Source organism: Pleurodeles waltl, chromosome 11, assembly GCF_031143425.1.
Source record: "Pleurodeles waltl isolate 20211129_DDA chromosome 11, aPleWal1.hap1.20221129, whole genome shotgun sequence".
Lineage (NCBI taxonomy): Eukaryota > Metazoa > Chordata > Amphibia > Caudata > Salamandridae > Pleurodeles > Pleurodeles waltl.
In genome coordinates this window covers 665,501,790-665,521,509 of record NC_090450.1, presented here as the reverse complement: position 1 = coordinate 665,521,509, position 19,720 = coordinate 665,501,790, and positions in this window count along the sequence as shown.

Here is a 19,720-nt window from a genome sequence, read left to right as displayed (position 1 = left end):
ACTGTCAGTGGGTGCTTAGGTGGATTCTCCTCACCACACCTTTCTTCAATGGGTTTGCCGGCCTGATGTACTCCTTTCAGAACCGACCATGTGCCTTTGGGAGTTCCCAGGTATTGTGAGGCTAGTAACGGAGTTGGATAGTGGTCTCCTTTGTAGGTGGTTACCTCAATGCCCCAGGCTTTCAATAGGTCCTTTCTTTTCAAGATCCGCTTTGGAATATCTGGTGCCGAGAAGATGGTGAGTGTTGGATCCGTGTGTTGGTTGCCTCTTGCTTGGATAAATTTTATAGCTGCCAGGTCCTCCGAGGCTGCAAACTGAAGATCCAGTAAGGCTTTTATGATTCTTAAGATCGAAGAGCGATTAAGAACATCTGTGGGGGACCTGGAGGTGAATTCTGGAATCCAGAATAACTGGAGGGTATTTGTGTCTGTTATACGTGACTGATTTTGCTCTATGCGCGGGTCTTGCTCCATATAGCCATCTTCCCTCTGACCAATGGCAGACTTGCTGCTCATATTGACCAGTGTTAGTTCGGGAAGCAGCGCGGGCGTAATGGGTTTTGGTTTTGTGCTCTGCTGGTCCCTTTTGGGGCTTGGTCTTAAGTTCGTTATAGTGCCAATTGCTTCGGGAGGTCTCAGGGGGGACCTTGTTGAGTGGGTGATGTCTGCTATGGCGGGGAGTGTTGTCACATCTATTATTGTGTTAGAGCTTGTACTTGTGTGGGTAGTAATGTCTCTATTATACCCTCCATTTGGCATCGCCTGGTCTTTAGATGGATCCTTTGATGAGTTGAGTTGATGGGGTTGGGCGGACTTCCTTCCCTTCCTTGCCCGCTTTCGTTCTCTTTTTGAGAGGGTCTGGGTTGTGGGAAACTCAGGGTTCCCAGGCTTATTGATGGACTGTAGCGGAGGATGATTCACCATGGGTTCCCTATGGGCACTTGCTAGTTGGCGGCTGTCAGCCAATATTCTCTCCTCACTAAAAATCGATGAGGCGGGCGCTAGGGAGGAAAGGGGCTGCTGCTCTTTCTGTTTCTGCTCCCTCAGAGTAGATTTTAGCATGGTGACGAGTGGTTTAGACCATGTATGTTTATCCTTCCGGGTGGAGTGGATTTCTTGAAGTATTCCCTCTAAGATATGCGGCAGTTGAGATATCTTTTCTACTACCTCTTTACAGGAACAAATTGTATAGTCATTAGAGTGAGTGACTTGTGCCCTTGTTATAAGTGCGTTTAATTTTTCCAACTTACTGTCAATCCCGGAGACAAATACTGCCAGGGTGTTTAGCAAGTCAACTTGAATGTCCATTTTATTTGAATGAAATTGCAGCGCCAAGACCGTTGCTTGCATTAAATTTAGGATTGCAGCCCACATTTCTTCTGACCTGACTGCCACAGGGGCTTGTGACTTTAAGTCGGGCTCTTGGTTACCACTTGATAGTACTTTGTTTATTGTTGTTTTATGGGGGACTTTCTGTGCGGCTGTCACTATTTCTGCTTTTACTGGCCCATTTGTGATGACCTGTTCTGTACCCCAGAGGTCCTGTTCTTCTTTTTCCCAGTTATACATTGGGAATGAGTGAAGTTTTGGACTTTGACAGAATGGGCCACCTTCCTGAGATTCTTGTTCTAAATGTTCTGCGATTGCTACCAGTTCTGAGTCCAGGATGGGTAGTTTCGCTGGAATAGATGTCCATTGGTACTTAGTGGCGTCTAGGGGTTTATTACATAGAGTAAAGTCTTGCCTAGGATTGTAGAGGGATCCTGGTGAAGGGGTAGCTGGCATCGCATTGTCCTGAACTATACTTGATGCGTCTACTTTCGTAGGGTGATTTTTCCTGATCACTACTGTTGGCGATGGGGGGGGGGGGAGCAGGAGAATTCATTCTGAGTTTCTTTTCGCTGCTTCCTTGCTGTTGCCGGTCTTGGCTGGGTGAGGTTATTTCCCCAAAACTTGTTTGGGTTGGAGCCAGGGAGTCGATCCTTTTTCTGGTGACGATGGTACCAGCAGTAGGGAAATAATCGGTTATCTTGTGATGCTGGGGAGAGGCTACGGTCTCTGGAACCCCCTCCGGCGGGGTCGCCGGTTTCCAAAAGCCGGGCTCTCCCTAGATCGTTTCTTCCATGCTGGAATTTTGGTCGCCTCCCCTGCGTGTGCCCCTTGTTAGGTTTTGCCTCCTGCATGGGAGGGGGTGGGGGAGATCCTGTTCGCTGCTTGCTCTCCTTTTTGGGGTTGCTTCATCCAGAACCAGGTCTCCCTTCCTTTTTCTCTTTCCTTGTTTTGCTGGACGGTTGGTAGTACTGCCTCGTGCTTTTCCTGATCTCATGATCGGTATGTTTTGCTGCCTTAGAGCAGGATGATTTTGGGCGGGCTGTTGGAGTGAGGGAGAAGGGCCTTGTTGGGCCTTGTTGAGCCTTGTTGTGCCTTTTGTTGTTTTGAGGCAGTTAGGAGTGCCGTCCTCCTAAAAGAGGCTCTAATCGGATGTTGATATCTGAGTGTACGATCACCCTCAGGGGAATTTGGAGCTGTTGAGGGCCTGGGTCCTGGAGTCCGGAGATGCTGGACCGTGCCACTCCTTATTGGGCCGTGTTGGTCCCTTCCGCTCCTGGCCCTTTGTGCCCTGGGCAAGGTGCAAGGGGAGGTGGGAGAGCAGGGCAAAGGGGGGGGTGAGGCCACGAACCGCCTGGTGGATCTACCAGGGTGGGTCGGGTGGGGGGTGCTGCGTGCCCTGGCAGTGGGACCAATTCCAGAACCTGGACCAGCTTCCCTCCGCCCTGTTGCCCTCCTTGCCCCCCTTGGCCCCCTGGCCTCTTTGCCCCTTCGCCCTCTGTTGCTCACTTGCCTCTCTTGCCTCACTTGCCTCTTGCCTCTTGCTGGCGGTCACGTCACGGGCAGCGCCTGGAGCACCTGGAGCAGAGGGCTGGTAGCCTGTGTCCTGAAGCCTGATGCCTGATGCCCGGTGTGCCGTCCTTGAGGGGTCCTTTCTTGCCACCCAAAGATTTATAGGAAAAGGAGCCCCTATGCCCCTATGCCCCCCCGCAAGCCGCACCCGCGATCGGGCTGCTTCCGCGGGGGTCCGCAGAGGGGGTGAGGGGAGGGGGACGCTGTCTTCTGCGCACGCTGTCAGGGTGCTGGGGGCACCGGTGGCAGCTCAGCTCACAGGCGAGCTATGGACAGGGCAATCCTGTGATCCGGAGGACGGAGGAGCACCAGGAGCACTGGGAGGCTTACCAGTGCGGGTGGCGAGCTGTGTGCGGCTCCGCTCTGCTTCAGCGCATCGGCGCTGGCTCCGCGCTGCTGACCTGGGACCCGGAACCGGAAACGCCTCTCGCTTCTCGCCTCACACACCTTGGTTGTTGTTATCGCTCCGTCATTCATCCGATAAACTGAGCCGATGTTCCACGTTTATTGCTGGAACCGGTTTCCTGCATATGCAGCCGATACCATGCAGCCGCGCGTTCCTCTACAATTGACGGCCACACTTCGGCTTCTCAGACAGCTCGCAGTCGTGCAGTCACCAAAAATGAAAAGCCTCACATACACAGGATAAACAGTACTTTGAATGTGAATGTGAATGTGTACTTGAAAGTACATTGCCGCCCGGCTCCCGTGGCCAGCACTTCACAACCGCCGATACTCCCAAAATGGTGGTCACGCTTTGGAAACGAGCCGATATTCCACGTTTGTTGCCAGAACCGGTTTCCTGCATATGCGGCCGATAGTATGCAGCCGCGCGTTCCTCTTCAATTGACGGCCACACTTCGGCTTCTCAGACAGCTCGCAGTCGCGCTGTCACCAAAAATGAGAAGCCTCACATCCACAGGGCAAAAACCCTGGTTTAAACTTTGTTCAGTCCACCAGAAAGACTTTCTGCTGTTCAAGGACACGGTTTTGGATCCGATTTCTACTGGATGTGGTAAATGATCGGATTAATCCCTTGCTTAATTCCTGTGTGCCGCTCCTTGATGCACCGCTCCTCTCTCCCGCACTCCTCTCTCATGTAAGTGTATTTTCATATGTCTGATTTCAGCTGTCATACACAGAGAATCATACTGGGGTCACCCAATGTTTCCCTTAAGAGATGTACTGTATTGAACCCTGCAACTTTACTTCCTATTGAAAATGCAGACATTGATGATGCTGAGGAGGTAGAACATGATTGTCTTGAGGTAACAGAACTGTGCACCAAACCAAGACCTGACATTAAAGATACCCAATTGGAGGAAAATGATTACATTATGTTTGTTGATGGTTCATGCTTGAGAGACTCAGTAGGAGTACTGAGAGCCAGATATGATGTGTGTACAATCACTGGTATTTTGGAAGCTTCCTGGCTCGAAAGAATATGCTCTGCTCAAGTGGCTGAATTAATTGCTCTTACTAGGGTATGCCACGCAGCTGAAAACCCGAAAGTCACTATCTATACTGACAGCAGATACGGATTTGGAATTGTACATGACTTTGGACAGTTATGGTCAGAAAGGGGTTTCATGACCTCTTCTGGTTCACCAGTGAAAAATGGTGAAAAGATTAAGGATTTGTTGCATGCAATTCAGTTATATCTTGAAATTGCTGTGGTTAAAGGCAATGCTCATGTTAAGTCACAAGACTTTATGTCAATGGGAAATGGATATGCAGATCAAGTCGCAAGGTTTTGTGCATTGAACTGTATATCGTTTCGAGATCAGTGGGAATTGTTACCTGAAACTGAGAATGAAGCATGCTTAAACTTTGCATTAAGGGTAGTTGACACATTAGATGAGCTAAAATAATTGCAGGGAAGGGCCAGCAATGAGGAGAAATGCTCCTGGCAGAGAATGCAATGTGTACAAAGGTCTGATGACTTATGGGTCTCAGAGGAGGGTAAAATGGTTTTGCCAAACAGTCTTTGCAAGGTTTTACCATGGTCACGCACTTGTTGGGAAAGACGCAATGATCAGGCTGTTCAAAATTGACTGATTCAATCCAAAATTCAGACAAGCTGCAGAGGTTATCTGCCATAGGTGCATCATCTGTCAGCAGATGAATGCGGGGAAAGGGACCGTGGTGAATATTAGCCACGTTGGGAGAGCTGGCGGTCCATTTAGCAGGATGCAGATGGATTTCATTGAGATGCCTGTGTGTGGAGGCTTGAGGTACACGTTGGTGATTGTGTGTGTTTTCAGTCACTGGATCAAAGCTTACCCTACACGTAGGAATGACAGTCTCACAGTAGCACAGCTGTTGCTTAGGGAGTTATTACCACGTTTCGGGATTCCGATCTCTTTAGAATCAAATAGGGGCAGACACTTCGACAATGAGGTGATTAAGCTCTTGTGTGCCACATTAAACATTGAGCAGAAGCTACATTGTAGCTATCGCCCTGAAGCATCAGGACTAGTTGAGCAGATGAATGGTACCTTGAAGTCAAGAATGGCAAAAATGTGCGCAGCTACCAATTTGAAGTGGCCAGATGCATTGCCCTTAGTGCTGATGTCAATGAGAAATACACCTGACAAGAAAACAGGACTATCTCCTCACGAGATTCTAATGGGTTGAGCTATGAGATTGCCCGTCGTGCCTGCAAATGCTCTTGTGAATATCACAGATGATATGGTGTTGGACTACTGCAATGGTCTTGCTGATGTGGTCCGCTCTTTCTCTCACCAGGTGGAGGCTACTACATTGCCACCGATAAGCGATCCAGGTCATACTCTGAAAGCCGGTGACTGGGTCGTTGTCAAGAAACACGTGAGGAAGTCGTGCTTGGAGCCGCATTGGAAGGTGCCATACCAAGTAATACTGACAACCACCACTGCTGTGATATGTGCAGGCCTTTCGAATTGGATACATGCCAGTCACACGAAGAAGGTGACGTGTCCGACTGATGAGGAACTTGAAGTGTCCAAAACAAAGGCTGCAGAACAGGAAGTCTCAGGGCCGGAGAGTATTCAAAGGGGAACTGAGACTGAAGGAGAGCCCACTGAGGACGGCTTAGTCACTCAAAGTGAGTTCCAGAGGGGTGACGGTGAGCCTATCTCAGCTGAGGTAACAGGGGAACCGAGACAAAGAGAGGTTCTCCAGAAGCAGACTGATACAGGTTTGATGTTGAGCCCGTAACAGACCATGAAGGCGAAGAAGAGTCAGAGTGAAGTCAAAGTGTTCTGACTCCTTCTGAGCCGCTTGCAGGTCCATCAAGAGAAAATACCATACTACAAGAGGAGGGTGCTGTTCAACGTCCTGAAAGGCCAAGCAGAAAGAAAACACTTAAAGGAGATAATTGGCCGGAGCCACAAGCTGCAGGAGAGAAAGTGGTCCCTAGTGAAACAATAGAGGAACAAGTTGACACAACCAGAAAAGAGGATCTCAGTGAAGGGGAGTTGCATGGTGAACGTAAGCTGAAAAGAAAGAGAGTTGCAAACAGAAGGTATGCAGGTCCTGAATGGGCGTATGCAACATCAGGCGAATGGCAACAGGAATTCTTAGCATTTTGTTTTGATCAAGAAGTTCCAGGTGAATACTACGGCACCTGAATTCAACTTTAAAGAGAGACTGTGTTAAAACTGAAATTGAAACTGAAAGCTGAAAATCTGAGAAAAGAGACTAATAAATTACCGGATGTGACACTGATAACCTGAATTGACTCTGAAAAACTGATTGTGACAAGCTGCTAACCTGATTTGACAAAAGGGTCCTGGAGTGAGTGAAACACTGTAAATACTTGCTGAAAAAGAGAGACTTTGCATTGAAAGAAATAAAAAAAAGAGCTTTCATATCGTCCTCAAGTTGATTGTTTGTTTTACATTATTCTGCTATCTGATTCTTTACAGATCATGAGTTACACTAGAAGTAATAGTAATAAGAGTAAGATGTGTGGTTGGTTGAGTGCTATTTTGGGTATTGTGTGTGCAATAATAATTATAGGTGTGATTGTGGGAATGCCGTTGGTAGATAAGAAAGTGACTAGCAGTGCTTCAAATTCTCAGACTGCTACACTAACACCATGGGAGAAGTTTGAGCAGGATGCCAAATATTTGCATGAGGGAACTAATACTAAAGGGGAACTATCTACTAATGTCTTCTATTGTTTATTGAATGAGTATGTTGACACAATGGATGCGAAGAATTGCTATGTGTGCACAAAGATTCCTTCATCAGTACAATAAGGGGTTACTTAACATAGTCTGCCATTAACATATGGGATAAGCTGTAGTTTACTGTTAACAAGGTTTTATGATCAAGAACATGTTCAATACTTCTACTCTAACTTAGATGCAGTGTTTTCCTTTGTGCCTGTAATTGAGTTTCTAAACAAATTAGCTAAAGAACACAATATTAAATTAGTTAGGGGTTTCTTTGAGCCAGCACTGACATTTGGGACAGCTTATGCGCACCACAATAATCTAACCTGTTTATTAACGCCTGTAGAGAAAAGCTTCTTAGATCACACTGATGATAGACGCAAAGCACTGAAAGAAAGGCTAGAAAAAGGATTATAAAAACGCACATATGTAAATGATTATGCTTACACTGCAATAAAGACACCGGCAAATTAGTTATAGACGCACCGCATGGAGGTAGACTTTGTACGTATAGGCCAAAATCTGAGCTTGATACTATATTCGTGGGAACGAGTGAGTGCAGACATGTATTTTTGTTTCAGAGTAAATGGACGTTCATGTTAAATGGACAGAATCCAGCGATCCCTGGGATCTATTATATATGTGGACTTAATGCTTATTTCCGTCTTCCTAAGGGATGGTATGGGACATGTTATTTGGGAATAGTTTTCCCAAAGACCTACCAGATTGATGACTTAAAGCAAATTCCTAAAATGTCTGAATTACATCATGCTAGACAGAAGAGAGAGACAGCGGCTGCCGTCGTAGGTGACATATTTGGAGCCATGTTTCCTTCAGTAGGGGTTATCTTAAACTCCATAAAGATTCGAAATTTGTCTACTATTGTGGATAGCATGCTGACAAACTTCACAGGTGCTATACTCCTGATGGATACTGAGCTTGCTGTGGAAAGAGCTATGACTCTTCAAAACCGGCTTCCTTCAGACATTCTTTTAGCAAAGAATGGCGGAGTCTGTAAGATGCTTAACGAGCGCCATTGTTGTGCGTTCATACCTGATAACAGCAAAAAGATTAGAAGTATGCTTACTAACCTAACAAGAGATAGTGCAGATTTGAAGGAGCTGAAGGAACCTGGAGTTTGGGAAAAGGTTGGGAAAGGAATGAGCAGAGTAGGGAATTGGTTTAGTAGTATTTGGAATGGGGTTCTTGCAAAAATATTAGGGGTTCTATTAATTATCCTGATTTGTTTATTGGGATTATGGTTATCATGCAAAATTAATGAAAGAATTAAAAGAAATCTGACAAAACGAAATAAAAGAAATTAAGAAAATGAAAGGGAGAAAATGTTCAATGAAATTTGGGAAAGCTCACACAAAGGGGAAGATGTTGAAATGCTTATAATGAGGAAAGCGAAAGGTTAAGAAGGGAAAGGTTTTGTGTGATGACAAGTGTCATCAGAGGAGGGACTGAGGGAGCGTAGATTATTTAATCAATATTAACATGAAATGTTTATGAACTAATGTATAACAATACCGCATAGAAAATGTATTAATGCATTTTGCTAAAACGCATACTTGAAATGTGCCCATGGGGAGTGGCCGTCAATATATATTGGACAATATATATATCAGACAGCGGAGCCACTGACTGAAGATGTGCATAAGACCACAAGAGGATGAAATCATACCTGACATTCTACCCGCTAAAGACGTCAATCATAAGGACCAATAAACTACGCGAGAACAGTTATGGGGTGACAAATTTGATGAGCTAATTTGAAGTCAATTGGATAGAGATAGCGGGGTGCAACCCGTCCACCAACCAGATTTTAGGGGAATGTACAACGAAAATGGGATAAAAACCCTTGACACAAGGAAGTAGTTTAGATCGAGGGGTGATGCTGATGCGACTTCCTATGATCCAGACACTTTGTCACTTTGTTTAGTGACTTGCTGATTTTACTTAAACCAACCTTGCTCTTATATTTGACCGTTTACACTTTACCTTCTTATGAGGAAAGTGCCCCTTTACCTGACTTGCTGAGCTCCTGACTGATGGCGAATCAACTGATGTCCTGAGGACGAAGACAGAATCTGCCTGCTGACCCAATACGGAGGGTAACTATATGATAATGAAATTGTGATTGTCTATTTGTTTTTCCTTTCTAGGTACCAACTGCTTCTCTTTTGACAGAAACCATAGCTAGAGGTTTTCCAAATTGGTGAAATGAAAATGACTAATAATGATGAATTATCATGTTAAGACATAGTTTTACACTAATTTTTATAGGTTATGATGTTAAAGTTTCTGCTAATAAATCATTAGGCCTTAGTTAGCATGAGTCACGGCCTAGCTGCCTGGCTCTCATATTAAACGTGTTTTTCTAACGTGCAGCGTGCTGACTTGCTGAAGGGCACTCTTGTTTTCCAAAGCCAGAAGCTGAATGCAACTGTAGTAAATCGGTTCTCATGAAATCCAACTTGCTTGTAGAAACATTTTAGCTGAATGCTACAGTGTAGATTATTACCTGGTACAAGGTCTCATGATCCGGTACAGACAGCGGAGCCACTGACTGAAGATGTGCATAAGACCACAAGAGGATGAAATCATACCTGACATTCTACCCGCTAAAGAACTCAATCATAAGGACCAATAAACTACGTGAGAACAGTTATGGGGTGACAAATTTGATGAGCTAATTTGAAGTCAATTGGATAGAGATAGTGGGGTGCAACCCCTCCACCAACCAGATTTTAGGGGAATGTACAACGAAAATGGGATAAAAACCCTTGACACAAGGAAGTAGTTTAGATCGAGGGGTGATGCTGATGCGACTTCCTATGATCCAGACACTTTGTCACTTTGTTTAGTGACTTGCTGATTTTACTTAAACCATCCTTGCCCTTATATTTGACCGTTTACACTTTACCTTCTTATGAGGAAAGTGCCCCTTTACCTGACTTGCTGAGCTCCTGACTGATGGCGAATCAACTGATGTCCTGAGGACGAAGACAGAATCTGCTTGCTGACCCAATACGGAGGGTAACTATATGATAATGAAATTGTGATTGTCTATTTGTTTTTCCTTTCTAGGTACCAACTGCTTCTCTTTTGACAGAAACCATAGCTAGAGGTTTTCCAAATTTGTGCTGCTAAATTGTTTTGCTTGAAGCCCAACATGCCAATGCTAATTCGAGGTTAGATGAGGGGTTCACTGACCAGATGCAAATAGACAAATGACTAAGGGGGTCATTTTGACCTCGGCGGTCTTTTTCCATGACCGCCGAGGGACTGCCGTGCGGAAGACCGCCAGTGGTGGCGGTTTGCCGCTCGGCCTATTATGACCGTTGGCAGCTCTCCGTCCTTTTACGGACGGAGAGCCGCCAACAGCCATACTGGCAGCCGGCGGGAATGTGGAGGTTGCTCCACCGCCACGCCAACAGGACACCGCCCAGCGAATCACATCCTGTGATTCGGCGTGGCGGTGTTCTGTTGGTAGTGTGATGTCGGCGGAGCAGCCCCCATGGCTCCCATATCCTCCCGGAGGATCGTCGGACCAGGTAAGTCGATCGTCCGTGAGGGGAGGTGGGTGAGGGGTGTTTTGTGTTGTGTGCGTGCATGGGGGTGTGCGTTTTAGAGGTGGTGTGTGAGTGCGTGTATGCTTGCGGGGGTGTTGTGTATTTGGGAATGAGTGTGTGTATGTCTTTAGGTATGTCTGTATGGATGTGTGCATGTACGTTTGAATGTGGGTGTGCGTGTCTGTGTGTGTGGATGTTTGCATGTATGTCAGTGTCTGTGCGTGTATGTGTGTTGGTGGTGGCTGCGTGCGTGTCGTGTGTGTATGAGTGATGTTATGTTGGGGGTCGGGGTGGGGAGGGGGTCCTGCCACCTTTGGGGGGTGGCAGGGGTGGTGGGGGGGTAGGGGAGGGAGTCGGGGTGGGGGGTGGGGGAGACCCCTATCAGTGCCAGGGAAGGAATTCCCTGGCACTGATAGTGCTTACCGCCATGGATTTCATGGCGGTTTCAAACCGCATGAAATCCATGGCGGTCAGCCAGGTCCAAATACAGCCGGCGGTATAGTGACGGCCGCCGGGCTGGAGACCCTGGTCTCCAGCCCGGCGGGCGGAACGGAGACCCGGCGGATGACCATGGTTGTAACCGCCATGGTCATAATACAAAAAAAGAGACCGCCAGCTTGTTGGCGGTCTTACCGCCGCTTCTCCCTCTTCCGCCAGGGTCATAATGACCCCCTAAATCTATACTTTGTTGAACAATGCGCTAATGTTATTCTGCTGAGGTTAATCTATGTTGACGTCGTGTTATGTTCTAATATTCGTGATTCTTGCTTTGATGAAGTCTTATCAGAGTTGTCATATTGTGACTAATGTGTTTCTAGGTTTTGAGATTAAGGGCCAGATGTAGGTACAAAAAAATTAGCGACTCGCAATTTGCGAGTATGTGCGACTCGCAAATTGCGTGTCGCTAATAGGAATGCAGGTACAATGCCCGTGTACAATTTGCGACTCGCACCCGGAGTCGCAACGCAGATAGCGAGTCCGCTGTCTGCGAGGTCGCTGTTTGCGACAGCGCAAAAAACAAACTCGCAATTTGCGAGTGGGTGTCGCAAATTGCGAGTACCATGTAATTGATTTCAGGTGCTGCAGAACACTCCAGAAACCACTCCAGAACACTCTGGAAACACTTCCTGGCACATGATGATGACATCACAGCCAGGAAGTTTACTAATACACCTGGGAGGAGGGAGGACCACACCCATTTTAAACTGCTGCACAGCCAACAGGAGAAACAGCAGCTACAATGGCTGAAACACCAAGAAAAAGAAAACTCAAATTTTCTGACAAGGGGCTGGAGGTGCTGACAGAAGAATGCTGTCAGCACTATGATGATCTCTTTGGAAAGGCAGCCCTCAATGTGCCAGAAGCAACCAAAAAACAACTCTGGCTGGAGTTCCAAGAAAAAGTGAACTCCCTGGGGGTGAGCCACAGGAGTGTGGAAGAGATCAAAAAACGGTGGTATGACCTCCGCTCCCGGACCAAGGAGAGGGTGGCAGAAAGGCTCTGGGAGATGAGAGGGACAGGAGGGGGACCATCATCCGTACCACCACCCACACCCCTGGAAGAAAGGGTGGAGGAGACCCTGGAGCAGGAGGCAGTGACAGGAATAGGAGATCTGGACACCTCTGAGCCCACTACATCAACCGGTGAGTACCATGTGATATGCCTGTACCCCCATCAATGCCATACCCCCACCCACCATGTACACAGGGGCATGCACAACCAAGATAGCTCCATCACAGGGTAGCAAACACCAGAATGATGCATTATGGGAAATGTAGTCAAGTAGGCAGTTCATAGGCATATGTTTATTAGGAAGTGTGCAACAGATAGTAGACACTGACAGTCTGTTCCCCATGTCCCACAGGTCTCCCACAAGACACCACCACAAGCCACAGCAGCCAGCCCCATGAGGACAGCACAGGAGCTGCCACCACTCCCACCTGCACGACAAACACCATCCCTGTGATGTCAACACCTGCTGCAACAGTGGTTCAGGAGGCAGCGCCAGCAACAGCCAGGAGTGCCACAGTAGAGCACACAGGGCATCCACCGCTGCGCAGGCGACGCAGGTTAAGGAGAGCAGGGCTGCAGGCTGAGTCCGGCCGTCCATCTACCACCAACACCGAGGGACAGCTGCTCCGTGGTCAGCGCCTGCAGAACAATATGTTAGGGCGTATTAGTGGGGTGCTGCACCGCTTTGTGAGGAGCAATGAGGCCAGCATGCTGCAGCTCCATTCCCAATTGGACGTGATTGGCACAAACACTGGGGACCTAGCCCTGTCCATTAGGGAACTGGTGGCAGGACTACTGTCACAGGGCGAGGGTGGGCGGCGCAGGGACCGTCAGCTGCTACAGAGGCTTGACAGGATGGCCACATCAATTGGCAGACTGGCAGTTAACACCACTGGCCTGTCGAGAAGGACAGTTGGCCTCCAAGTAGAAATGGGCCACTTTGCAGGGGATGTGGCTAGAGGCCTGGGCCGGATCACACATGTGATCGATTTAATGGAGGCACGGCATCTGTCCAGGGGCACAGGGGACACACCCCAGGACAGCGAAGAGGGCTCTTCAGTGAGCAGTGTCTCTGCCACTGACACTAGGGTGCTCCGGAGTGGGAGTACCAGGCAGAGCACTGCAGAAAAACCTGGGACCAGCCAGGCTGGCAGAGGCCGCCGTAGGACATAGACTGGACCCTGTCCCTGATGTAGGGGCACATGAAACAAATGTGCCCCATGCATGGTTTGCATATTTGATGTTCATGAACAGTTAGTAATTGTAAATAGTTGAATTTCTGCACATATTAAATATTTTTTTTGTTCCACTTAACAAATGGAGTTTTTGGTCAATAGGTGAGTATGGTTGAAGTTGACACGTACCTTCCAAAGTATTGGGTTGCGATGTGTTCCCGTCTCAGTCTGCCTTGATTTGCTATACTCCGATCCCCATGATGGCGATGTGGTTGCTCCTGCTCATCATCCTCTGAATCAGGGTCTGCAGGGGTGAGAGGTAGCCCACGTCGGGTGGCAATATTGTGCAGGATGGCGCATGCGACAACAATTTTGAATGCTGTAATGGGGGTATACTGGAGGGCACCTCCACTGCGATGGAGGCATCTGAACCTTGCTTTCAGCAATCCGAAGGTGTGTTCTATTATGTTCCTGGTCCTCTTATGTGCACTGTTGTATCGCCTCTCGGAATCATTGCTGGGTGTTAAGTACGGAGTCATAATCCATGGCCGTTGAGCATATGCACTGTCACCTGTTGGGCACAAACATTACACTGTTAGAAAGTCCTGGTTGGTGTGCACAGTGACCTGTGTGTATGTCTACGAGGTGTATGCAGCTCTACCTAGGATGTATCCGTCTCTAAACTCCCCACGTTCCAGGTGTTGGTGTATCCCACTGTGCCTAAAAATGTAGGAGTCATGGGTACTGCCGGAAATTTCGCTACAATGTCGGTGATGACATAGTGGGCATCACAAACAACCTGAATATTGAGTGAGTGGGTACACTTTCTGTTGCGAACAGATGTTCCAGGTTTGCAGGGGGGCATATTTGAATATGTGTCCCATCTACACACCCTATGACATGGGGAAAGTTGGCAATCCGGTAAAATTGCAGCTTGGTGCTGTTAATTTCTGCCTCATTTCTGGGTAGGTATATGAAGTGAGACATGTGTATGAGTATGGCATCTAGGAATGCCCTGAGGAACTTGACAGTGCACTTTGAGATACCCCACCTGCCACAGCAATGACCCCCTGATAGCTCCCTGAGGCCAAGAGGTGCAGTGAGCATAGCACTTGCACATGCGTAGGGATGGCGCAGCCGCGCAGTGTCTGGCGTTCTAGCTGTGGTTTTAGTAATTCAATTAATTCTAGTATGGCTGCGCTGCTAAGGCGGTATTTGTCGTATATCTCTTCCTCAGTTTGCTGGAAGAGTGTCTGCCTTGTTCTGTAAATCTTCTCCTGTCTCTGGCTCCTCCTCCTCCTCTGCTGGGCTGCGTGGACTCTCCTCCTCACTGCTATCAGGTATATCTCCGCCATCTTGAGTAACCCAGATGCCTTCTGGGTCTCCTTTTATGCTTTGGTAATGGTTACCACCTGCTCTGAGTTGGTGGTAAATGGGACATGCAAACTGGGCTTTTTGCAACTAGTCGCAATTTGCGAGTTGCAATTGCATATGGCTTGCGACTCGCAAATTGCGACTTCCTATTTGCGGGTCGCAAAATGGGGTTGCAATCTTTGCGAGTCGCTAACGGCTCGCATCGCTTTTTGCGAGTCGGAAATGGGATTTTTGCATCCCATTTCCGATTTTGCACAGTCGCAAATAGCGATTCGGGCCATTTGCGACTCGCAAAACTTTGCTACATCTGGCCCTAATAAACTTGCTAGTAGAATTGTAACCAATAGGGAATAAATATCACCAAATTCATATTAAACTGGTGTGGTTATTCATGACTGCAAGGTCATGGTGGTTTCTAAGTTTTATTAATATTTTAACTAATTTGAACTGTCTTATTCTGGTAAATATTGATGACATTATTGACATATTGATTGACATGTTGATTAGCTATCTCCTCCTAAGGTGTCTTCAATCAGGGTCAAAAGATTCATTGGCCTAAAACGAGTCCCAAAGTGAGTAAATTAGTCATAAGGGACGCGTTAACAGTTCCATTTACTCAGGCAGAAGAAATCAGATAACAAGTTTCGACCTCAAAGACTACGTATGTATATATGTATGGAGATAGATAGATGTCTGATTAAATGTATTTCCAACAGGAGCAGCCTGTCATTTGATTCCCTTGTGTTTTACTGCTGCCTCACAGAGTGTTGTAAAGAACAACTAAAGCGGTAACTGTCTTATTTATGACAAAAGAGTGGCACACCTGAAGCTATCTTGTTTGACTCAAACTGGTAAAATGGAAAACATTTAATTTAGAAAGGAACAAAATGAGGAGTTTAATTTTGTCATAGAAATTATGGTTAGTTCTGTAGAAAGAAAAATTAGGACACATTTGCATTGAGTTCTTAAATATCTTCCTCTTCTATTTCATTAAAACATTCTGACATGTAGATGGAAACATACAGTTTACTCCCCGGTGATCAGCAGTTTACTACAGCACTCTACTGAGCAACTAAAGTGCAACATTCTGCATTTATGCTAAAAGTGTGGCAGATGTGGAAAATTAAAAGCATGTTTTACTGAGGATACTGATATAAATGAGATTAGGAAGCTTCACAACAAATAAGTCGCCCAAGATGGTCACCAGAGAGAAAGAGCCCAAATGTAGCACAAACATCACTGAGATGTAGCCCGAGTATAGCCCAATGACAGAAGTGCGTAAGACACATATTTCTTTATTTTGCAGTTTTATATAGTGCAGACTTGACCCGAAGGTATTGGAGTGCTTTACATGAGCATTAGTTATATTATACAAGGACACATTCCTTTTGGGCTATAGGTATAGGGAGACTATTTAATTTGCCCAGAATTACAGGATGTCAAGCTGACACCAAAACTCAAACCTGGTTCCCCATTTGCAAAGTGTGCAACTGAGGCCGTAACACCACTTTCTCTCCCCTAAGTGAATCACATAACCAAGTGATCAACTGGATAACAAATATTAACATATTCAATAATTTTAAAGCGTTTTGTTGCTATTGGAGAACTCAGAAAATATGTCCTCATTTTAGTTTTTTAGAGCACTAACCATACCTTCCATGGAAATAAGACCCTCTCAGGACCTCTGCAACAAGTCCTGGGAGAAGAGCCAAGCTCACTAGCATCCAGTGGCCATTTGAGGATTCTGACGAGGTGCATTATGGGAACTGAAGTGCTAACTTCCAAGGAGTAACTAAGAGCTTCTGGAACCTTGGAAAAAGTTTGTGGACACTTTGAGGAACCAAATGCTACTTTCTGGAAGAAGATCCAGACATTTAGGGACGTTTGGAGGCAATTTGAAAAAAGCTCCATCAGGTGAATGATCTGTCGATGAGAATCAAGCCTGTGACGTTGAGCCGTGACCTGGCCTAAATTTCAGGTTCATCCCGCTGAAGATCCAGAGCTTTTCCCTGTTAACAAGACTTTCAGGAGTTGAACAGGACACCGCGCTGAAGCAAGCCACTGTCATTGCTTCACAGGCCAGCCTGAAGAGGAGCCTCGCTCGTGGACGAAAGAGAAAGTTAAAAAAAGGTGACTAAGTCCAAAGGTAAAATTTTGACTGAGGCCTCCCGCTCAGTGTAGCCGAGCAGGGCTCCATCCCAGTTGGCCTCAAACTTTGACTTTTCCCCCGGCGAGTGCGACCAGATACTCCGGTTGATGCTTTGGTTTTAGGCACCAGAAAGCATTTTCTTTTTACATTTAAAAATCTTTAACAATTCACATCTATACCAAATACATTGGACTTTTGTTGTTTTGGTGTCTTTTTAAAAGACAAATATTTTCATTTTTAATCAATTGGTTTTGAATTTTTATTGTGTGTTGTGTTTTACTTATTTGTGGTTTTGTTGCTATTAAATGCTTTACACATTTGTCTCCTAAGTCAAGCCTAACTTCTCATGGGCCAAGCTACCAAGGGTCGAACAAGGTTTAATTTATTAAGATCTTGACTGGACCTAGTGGGTGTTTGTGGCCTATTGCTAAGTGTAGGTACCTACCTGCCCTTGTCAATAATCTACTTTCCATCACTCACTTTTGTAATAAATATACAATGTTAGCAACCTAGTTCATCAAAATACTGTAGGGAGACAGATGTCAGGGGCACATACATGGATAATGGAGGGCAGGGAGGAGGGTGCAGAGGCAACAAGTTGACCATGGTGAGCAGACCGGAGAGGCAGTGGCATCATAACGGACCGTGGAAGACAAGGGAAAGGGGGCAGGGGCAACAAACTAACCATGCAGGACAGGGAGTATAACAGACCATTTGGAACAGAAGGAAGAGGCACTGGCAGTACAACCATATATGCCAAAAGAGCCGTTTCAAGCAGGAGACTCCTGATGTTTTTAGGCCCAAGAGGACTTTATTTTATCTGTATCCTGACTAAAAGCTGCTCTTTTGAATGTACGTCATTGGGGAAAATCAATACCCCAGTTTTTTTTTAAATCTCCCTCTTACCAAGTTCAAAAGGTTGGCTTAGGGACATGGACACACATGGCAGAGGGCAGAAAGGAGATGGGCAGGGACACCAAACTAAACTTACAGAGCATGTGTCAGTGGTTGCAGCAGCACAATACAGTACACAGGCAAGCGCAACTGCAGTGCAGCACAACGGACCATGGAAAGCAAAAGGAAGGGGACAGGGCCATGCACATGGGCAACAGCAAGCAGAGGGGAAAGAGGCAAGGGCAGTAATTTGATCTTACCAGGCAGACAAGAGGGACAGTTGCAGTATAACAAACCATAAAGGGCAGCAAGGAGGGGGCAGGGGCATGACCAAAGACCAGACAACACAGCAGGGAGGGGATAGCAGCCTGCACATGGAAAATGGAGGACAAGGAGGCAGGTCTTGAGCAGCATGATGACCATGAAGAGTAGGCTGGATGGGCACTGGAAGCATAACACTCCATAGAGGGCAACATTGATAGTATAATGGCATACACACAGACAGCAGAGGGAAGGTGGGAGGGGCTCAGGGTCAGGAAACCGACCACACAGGGCAGATAGAAGGGTCTGTGGCTGCAAGGAAGGCTATGCATTGCAAACGGGAGGGTCAGTAGCAACACAACAGCCATTGTGGGCAAGAGGAAGGAGGCAGAGGCATGCAAAAAGGACAGTGGAGATCAGAAGGGTTGAGTAGGGGCTGGACACAGACAAGTGAGGGCAGGGGAAGGGCCTTAACAGTAGACCATGAGGGCAGAAGGGTGTGGCAGCAAAGTGGCCCATTGAGTACAGGAGGGAGGGAATGAGGGCATGGAATTCGGGCAGACAGGGTGGAGGTGCCAGGGACAGGCAGCAGTCATCTGGCCATGCTTGGCTGGTGGGAGTAGCAACTCAAGAGAACACTCAGAGAAGACAGGAGGGGCAGTGGCTCGTCCATGGAACATTGTGAGCAAAAAGGAGGGAGCAAGGGTCAGCACACAGACATTGGAGGGCATTGGATTGTGCTGCCTGTGTCTGCTGGAGTGGGTGCCTGTAAAGATTGTGTGTGCTTGGGACTGAGTTGGGAGTTGGAATTTGGGCTAAAGAAGGGGCCTGTGTTGTTGTAGAAGGATGAGCTGGTTGGAAGGCTAAGGTCAGTGAGGAGGTTATTTTTGCAAGCGATTTCTGCATGTCAGTCAGTGAACTATAAATCACATTTGGAACCATGTGTTACACTTGGCAGTTAAGACCCTGGGAGCACTTCAATATCAGAGTCTGGCCTACAAAGATGCTGCATAAGAAGTCAATAGCCTCCTCACTCTGTGAAACCAGGGTGACAAGGGCAGGGGGTGAGGTGCCTGTGTCCATCATGGTCAGATGTTTCACCCCCCAAAACACAGTGCCCAGCTGCTTCCCTGCCTTCTTGGCCAATGTCCCCTTCACCTGCTCTTGAAGATGCTGTAAAGTCATTTTCACATTTCACCTGCTTCAAGGCTTTTAAACTTTGTTTTACTTTTATCATTCTCTCATGCAAGTAGGGAACATCTTCAGAAATGATTTGATAACAGTTTGCAATTTTGATTATTATTCCTCCTTCCTATATTATTTTTGATAATTTCTCTTAACCATTTTTAATTCTCTCCATGAACTGTGTAACACATCTGAATGGTTTTGATCTGTTGTTTTGAATAGTGAACCTACGTCACAAAAAAAAATATAAACCAAAAATGCTTTTTTACATTGTGTGCTCAAGGCAAAAAGGCAGAATTAGTTTTATTTTTTAAAGTAAAAATATGAATCAATGTGTGTTATTATTTACTGCAATGTTATACCAATATTTGTATAAACTGAAAGCAGGTTTCTTTAGTCTGGGCATTTCACATTGATAACACTTACCTCAGTAACGGATGTGTTTTTTAAATGTTCACATTATTTTTATGGATTCAGTACTTAAGTTGCTTAAAAACATATTACAGCCTGTGTAGTTACCTGTTCTGTATAA